The sequence below is a fragment of the Crocuta crocuta genome, unplaced genomic scaffold, assembly GCF_008692635.1.
Source record: "Crocuta crocuta isolate KB4526 unplaced genomic scaffold, BGI_CrCroc_1.0 scaffold653, whole genome shotgun sequence".
Classification (NCBI taxonomy): Eukaryota; Metazoa; Chordata; class Mammalia; order Carnivora; family Hyaenidae; genus Crocuta; species Crocuta crocuta.
Window position 1 is genome coordinate 105362 of NW_027527134.1, and position 7912 is coordinate 113273.

A 7912-nucleotide genomic window follows, 5' to 3' on the forward strand; every position below is an offset into this window, starting at 1 on the left:
GAGACCCTCCAGCCCGACCCTGGACTCTGGCGGGGAGAGCCAAGGCCCTGGTGGGTTGGGCAGGCCTGAGGGGGTCAGAGGGTGGGAGTGGGTTGGAAGCCACTTCCCTTCTGTTTTTTACACTTAAAAAAATGGGTTTTTAAAATGTTTATCTTTGAGCGAGAGAGAGCGTGAACACACACGCATGAGCAGGGGAGGGGCAGAGGGAGAGGGAGACAGAGAATCTCAAGCTGGCTCCCAGCTGTCAGCGCAGAGCCCGACGCCCCGACGCGGGGCTCCAACCCACCAACTGTGAGCTCATGACCTGAGCCGATGTCAGACGCTCCACCGCCTGAGCCCCCGGGCGCCCCCAGAGCCACTTCCCTTGACCTCGTCTCCCATGCCTCACGGGTCAGCCCCTCTGGGGCCTCGTGCATTTGTCTCTCCCCTGCCCAGCGGTCCTGCCACGGGCCAGGCACCGCTCTGGGTGCGGAGGAGATGCAGGGGACAGCGCAGGGACGCAGGGCACAGGGAGGGCTCGCAGGAACGAGGAGGAGCCTGTGCACAGGGAGGAGCTCCCGAGGGCAGGCTCAGGGGGTGCTGGGTCAACAACCTGGGCAGGAGCAGGCTGAGCAGGGCGGTGGGGGCGAGGAGCAAGCGATGGGTGGTCCCGGGGTCAGAGGCGCCCCCCTGCTGGGTCACTCTGATGTGCAGGCACTGGACCTTGGTTTGTCTCTGAGGGGGGCTGGGCCGCAGGGCCCTGTGAAGATGCAGCGGGGGCCCTGACCCGCATCGCCCTGCTACTGTTCTGAGAGGGGGGAGGGGCAGGGCGCCAGGGGACCGGCCGGGAGGCCACGGGGCCCCAGCCTGGGAGGTACCGGGGCCGGGGCGGTGACGGAGGACGCCGTGACAATCAGTCAGATTCGGGATGCGCTTCTGAGGCGAGGCAGTAGGATTTCCCGACGGACCGGACGGATGGTGTGTGATGGAGGGGTCAATACCGAGTCAGGGCCTGTGCAAAAGATCCAGGGGGCTGGCTTGTTATTGGCCGAGACAGGAAGGGGTGCAGGAGGAGGCGTCTGGGAGGAAGGCCGGGAGCTCGGGTGTGGAGGCAGCGGGTTGAGTTCATGCCTGTCGGACAAGGAAAGAGCACGGCCGAGGCTGGAACCGAGGCTGAGGTTGGAGGCAGCCAGGGCTGCGTGTAGACAGAGATATGAGGGCCCCGGGGGCCCCTCAGCTCTGAGAGGCGAGGGAATGGGGAGGGAGCAACGCAGGGGAGACTGGGCGGCGGCAGCTGGGATGGGAGAGCACGAGAGAGGAGAGCCTGGAAGCCAGACAGAGGCCCGTTGGAGAAGGTGGTGGCCGGCTGTGTCAGCCCGGCCAGGGACCAGGTGGGGGCTGGGACTGCACGCCGACCACTGGATTTAGCAATCTGACCTCAAGGAGAGCAGTTTCAGGGAGCGGCTGGGGTGTAGTTATAAAGATCCAGTGATGAAGACGGTGTGGTATTGACACAGAGGAGACAAGTAGGTGGCGGGGACAGGACAGTCCCACACACCGAGAAGGACCAGCCTCTCCATCGATGGGCAGGTGGACGGAAAGATGTTGATCCCTCCCTCACACCGTGCACATCAATTCCATGTGGATTACAGACCTAAACAGTTAATGGGAAATCCTTTAGGGGGAAGAAGGCAGAGGAGAACATCATGATCTTGGAATCATGAATTTCACCAACCAAGATTTGTTGTTTAAGTAGGAAACACACACAAAAAAGAGACATTGTCAAGATAAGGCAACCTACAGATGGAAGAACGTTTTTGTAAAATACACCTCTGGTCAAGGACTGATGTCCAGAATACGTGAGGAACTCCTTTTATTATGTTTACTTATATTTGCGGGGGGGAGCGGGGAGGGGTAGAGAGGTCAGAGGATCCAAAGCGCAGGGCTCAAAGTCGTAAACCATGGCGTCATGGCCCGAGCTGAAGTCGGACGCTTAACCGACTGAGCCACCCAGGTGCCCCAGAACTCTTAAAAGTCAATAGTAGAAAATGAAGAATTCATTTAAAAATGGGCAAAGGACCTGAACAGGGGCCTCACCAAAGAAGAAACAAGATGGCCAATAAACACATGAAAAGATGCTCGTGTCAGGTAGGAAAGGCGCCTGGAAACAGCGAGATCCGCCCCCCACTTACCCGTTGGCCAAACCCCAGCCCCGACAGCACACAATGCTGGGGAGGGCGAGGAGCCACGGGAACCTCGTCCACTGCTGGCGGGACACAGAATGGACTCGTGCTGACATCCGGTCAGGCCTTCGTGCCCCTTGCTATGGGTTTACCCAAAGGAATTGAAGACTTATGTCCACACGAAAACCTGCAGGTGGATTTTTGTAGAAACTGTGGTTCTAATTGCCAAAGCTTGGAAGCAACCAAGATAACAGGTAGGTGGGTGCGTAAACTGTGGTCCCTTCAGCATGGAAACGGAAGGAGCTACGAACTGAACCGTAAAAAGACAAGGAGGCGTCACCTCACTCAGTGAAAGGAGCCAATCGGATGCGCGGATTGTGTGATCCCGACGTGACGATGTCCTGGAAGAGGCAAAACCAAGACAACAACAAGCTGCCCGAGGCTGGTGGCATCACCTCAGGCCACGTCCAGCCACCAAGTCTCAGGGACGAGGACGTGCCTGAAGCACCATTGACAACAGCCCCAAATGGGAAGGCTCCTCAAAGCCTGGAGAAGCTTGTCCCCAGGGCTGTAGAAGGGATGAATGATTTGTGACGATTTCACACAATGGGGGCTCACGTCCCTGAGAATGAACGAGTTACCATCACGCGCACCGCGGGGAACCCCTCAAACCCCACCGCGCCCGGGCCCTTCTCTCCCTTGCCCCCCACCGCTCAGTTAAAGGAGGAGGGTGGGGGCTCCCGGCGGGGAGTGTCCCTGCCCCAGGCCTGGGTCTCACAGGGAGGCCCCCACTGCGAAGCCGGCTGGAAATAGCCGCGCCCTCCGCACAAGCTCTGAGCGTGTGGCTTCCTGGACGCCCCCAACGGAAAAGGGGGGTCTGTGGGTCCTGAGCTCAGCCCTAGAGCTGAGGGGGCCTCGCCAAAGGGCAAAACCCTGGGGAGGGGGTGAGGCAGGAAGTGGTTTTTCATCGGGTCCTCCCATGGGGCTGCAAGTGAGCCGCTGAGCTGCTGAGTCATCCCTTCTCCACCGCCGGCCCTGGCCCGCCCTCTGCCCGGGCCTGAGTCAGCCCACACTCGGCCCTTAGAGGCGGCCGCCCTGGCGCTTAGGAGGAAGGTGAGGGTGCAGTGCCCCGGGGCCCCAGCCACAGGCCCAGGCTACTAGCTCTGGTAGGGCTGTGTGCGAGGCCACGTGAGGGAATTTGCTTCAGGTCAGCTGCCCTTGGACAGCTTGTGGGGGCGGGTGGGAGTGGCTGGCACAATTAGGGTGGCGGAGGGGGTGCCCAGGCACAGGTGGAAGGAGAGGGTGGGGGTGCTTGGCACAGGTGAAGAAGTGGGGGTGGGGCGCCTGGGCACAGGTGAAGAAGTGGGGGTGGGGTGTCTGGGCACAGGTGGAAGGAGGGGATGGGGTGCTTGAGCACAGTTAGAGTCCCAGTGGCTCACAAGTCCTCTGGAGTAGACCCTCCAGCCCCAAGGGTTGAGCCCCGAGCCATGGTCTTCTTCCATCACGGCTGCCCTGGGGAGGTGGGGTGAGGGGCTGGCAGCCACATGGGACCTTTAGGGGTCCCCAGTGGCCCATGGGTCAGAGACCTGCCTCAGCAGCCTAGTGCAGAGCCTGAAGCACCCCCAAACCTGGAATTACTGCTCACAGACTCTCTGGCCCCCGAGCTTGGTTGGGGACCCCTCTTTTTACTGTTTATCAAAACCCACTGTACTGGAGGGTGCTGACCACTGTACTGCACACTGGGGGTGAGCAGGGCACACTGGGGGTGAGCAGGACACACTGGGGTGAGCAAGGCACACTGGGGGTGAGCAGGACACACTGGGGTGAGCAGGACACACTGGGGGTGAGCAGGGCACACTGGGGGTGAGCAGGGCACACTGGGGTGAGCAGGGGGGGTGAGCAGGGCACACTGGGGTGAGCAGGGCACACTGGGGGTGAGCAGGACACACTCGGGGTGAGCAGGACACACTGGGGGTGAGCAGGGCACACTGGGGGTGAGCAGGACAGACACAGACCTGCCTTCTTGGGGCAACTAGACCCAGACTTAGCCGATAAGTGGCCTAGCGTGGGCCGTGGCACAGGCTGAGGGACAGCTGTGGCTGCTGCTCTAAAGATGAGGCAGGGGCCCCAAAAGCCATAAAATATGAAGGAATAAACCTAACCAAAGAGGTGACAAATCTGTACACTGAAAACTGTAGAAAACTTATGAAAGAAATGGAAGAAGACACACAAAAAAAATGGAAAAACATTCCATGCTTATGGAATGGAAGAACAAATATTGTTAAAATGTCAATACCACCCAAAGCAATCTACACATGCAATGCAATCCCTATCAGAATAGCACCAGCTCCTCACAGAGCTAGAACAGACGGTCCTAAAATTTGTATGGAACCAGAAAAGACCCTGAATAGACATAGCAATCCTGAAAAAGAAAACCATCACAAACCCAGACTTCAAGCTGTATTACAGAGCTGTCATCATCAAGACGGTATGGTCCTGGCACAAAAACAGACACTCCGATCAATGGAACAGAATAGAGAACCCAGAAATGGACTCACAAACGTATGGACAGGTAATCGCTGACAAAGCAGGAAAGAATAGCCAATGGAAAAAGACAGTGTCTTTAGCAGATGGTGTCGGGAAAACTGGACAGCGACACGCAGAAGAATGAACCTGGACCACTTTCTTACCCCACACACAAAAATAAACTCAAAACGGATGAAAGACCTAAATGTGAGATAGGAAACCACCAAAATCCTCGAGGAGAAAGCAGGCAAAATCCTCTTTGACCTCGGCTGCAGCAACTTCTTACTTGACATGTCCCTGGAGGCAAGGGAAACCAAGAAAAATAAATAAACTATTGAGGGGCATCTGGGTAGCTCAGTCAGTTAAGCATATGACATCAGCTCAGGTCGCGATCTCACGGTTCATGAGTTTGAGCCCTGTGTCAGGCTCTGTGCTGACAGCTGAGAACCTGAAACCTGCTTTGGATTCTGTCTCTCTTTCTCTCTCTCTGCCCTTTTCCGCTAGTGCTGTCTCTCTCTCTCTAAAATAAATAAAAAACAAAAAAAAAATTTTTTTAAATGAACTACTGGGACCTCATCAAGATAAAATGTTACTGCACAGCAAAGGAAACAATCAGCAAAACTAAAAGGCAGCCGATGGAATGGGAGAAGATATTTGCAAATGAAATATCAGATAAAGGCTTAGTATACAAAAATCTATAAAGACCTTATCAAACCCAATACCCAAAAAACAAACAATCCAGTGAAGAAATGGGCAAAACACATGAACAGACATTTTTCCAAAGAAGACATCCAGATGGCTAACAGACACATGAAAAAACGCTCAACGTCACTCATCTTCTGGGAAATACAAATCAAAACTACAATGAGATACCACCTCACACCTGTCAGAATGACCAACATTAACAACTCAGGCAATGACAGATGATGGTGAGGATGTGGAGAAAGAGAATCTCTTTTGCACTGCTGGTGGGAATGCAAACTGGTGCAGCCGCTCTGGAAAACAGTGTGGAGGTTCCTCAAAACATTAAAAATAGAACTACCTTGTGTCCCCGCAATTACACTACTAGGTATTTATCCAAGGGATATAGGTGTGTTGTTTCAAAGGGGCACATGCATCCCAATGTTTATAGCAGCGCTATTAACAGTAGCCAAAGTATGAAAAGAGTTCAAATGTCCATCGCAGATGAGTAGATAAAGAAGATGTGGTATGTATATACAATGGAGTATTACTGGGCAATCCAAAAGAATGAAATCTTGCCATTTGCGACGAGTGGATGGAACTGGAAAGTATTAAGCTAAGAGAAATTAGTCAGTCAGAGAAAGACAAATATAATATGACCCGTATGAGGGCTTTAAGATACAAAAGAGATGAACATAGGGAAGGGAAGCAAAAATAATATAAAAACAGAGGGAGACAAAGCATAAGAGACTTTTAAATACAGAGAATAAACTGAGGGTTGGCGGAGGGGGTGGGGGAGGGTGAACTAAATGGGTGATGGACATTAGGAAGGCACTTGCTGGGATGAGCACTGGGTGTTATAAGTAAGTGATGAGTCACTAAATTCTATTCCTGAAATCATTATTACACTATATGTTAACTAGCTTGGATGTAAATTAAAAAAAAATAAAAATTAAACATTAAAAAATATCAGGAGGGGTTTTGTCTTCATGACAGCTGTGAGGCGATGAACAGGGGCTGGCCTGTGGGGAGCTGGGGGCGGGGGAAGGTAGGGAGAGCCTCTTAGGCTTGGGAAGAGCAAGTGCAAAGACCCTAAGATGGGACTGGTGCGTTCCAGGCACTGGTGCGTTCCAGGCACGGAGAGAAGCCCCCTGGGGCAGGGAGAGGTGGGGGCATGCACGATGCAGGGGGGTCAGAGGGAGGGAATTCTGTCTGCAGATGGGGCTTCAGGCCGGAGCAACATCAGCCCTTCCCTGGGGTCCAGCCTGCAGCCCCCGTGATGATGAGTCAATTCCTTGAAACAAGTTTCTCTGTGTGATGGTCACACTCCCTTGGTTTAGTTTCTTTGGAGAACTGGGTTCCGGAAAGCCTTCCTGGGGAGGGTGCCCCTGAGGTGGGTTGTGAGCCAGGCTGATGGTGGTGACCCCTGCCCACTCCTCCTCATGGATTACTTGGTTTAGCTCCATACCTGTTTCCCACCATGAAGACATCAGACAGCTTCAAGGATTCTTCTTCAGGCCAACATTACAATCACAGCCCCACAGAGGCCTCGGGAAAGTGGGCTTCAGGGTGTTCCAGACTTGCGATTTTTCCTCAGTCCTACCATTTCCCAGCTGNGGCAGGGGACGGGTGTGGGCCAAGCCCGCTGTGTTAGGGGTCCTCTGTCAGCTCTCGGGAAGATGGACGGCGTTCGTCGTTTCCCCATCCCCCGTCCGGAAAGTAAGGCTGTCCGTCTGCCCGTGGCCTGAATCACCTGAGACACGACTGCCTGTGAGTGGCCTGTGGCCGCTGTAACGAAGTACCACAAACTGGGTGGCTTGAAATAGCACCAAGTATCCTCACAGTTCTGGAACCAGCCTCCCTGGGTTAAACCAGACATGTCGCAGGTCTGGTTCCTTCTGGAGGCTCTGGGGAGGCGTCCACATTCCTCAGCTCAGGGCGTCTTCCCCCATCCTCACAGCCAGCTGCCTGGGATCCTCCCTTCCTCGCTGACCCTCCAGCCTCCCCCTGAGAAGGACCCACCCGGGTAATCCGGGATCATCCTCACCTCAAGGTCACTGATTTAATCACATCTACACAGTCTCCTTTGCCCCATAAGGTCATGTATTCCCAGGCGTGTGGGATCAGGCTGTAGATGGCGTTGGGAGGGGGCATTACTCTACCCCCCATACTGTCCCTTGCCGGAATGGAGAGCACCGTGGGGAGGAGGAGAAGCTCAGTTTGGGGCTCAGAGAGGGTACGGTGCTGGTGCGCCGGCACCTGGACATGAGGGTCAAGGCAGAGCGAGGCCAGGGGAGGGACCGTTGTGGGAGCCGGCTGCGGGGGGCCTGCCGGGGGCGGGGGGCACAGGCAGGAAAGCTACAGCAAAGGGCCCGGGAAGGGAGGAGGGGCAGGAGCCTAAATCCTGGAGCCCTGCGTCTGCGTGGCCCATGACGGAGCCTGCGGCAAGTGGGTGGATGGCCTGAGGAAGGCTGAGTGGAAAGGAGGTGGGGGGGTGGGTGGCTGGACTTGGGGAAGCTCAGCAGAGCTGAGAGAAGATGAGC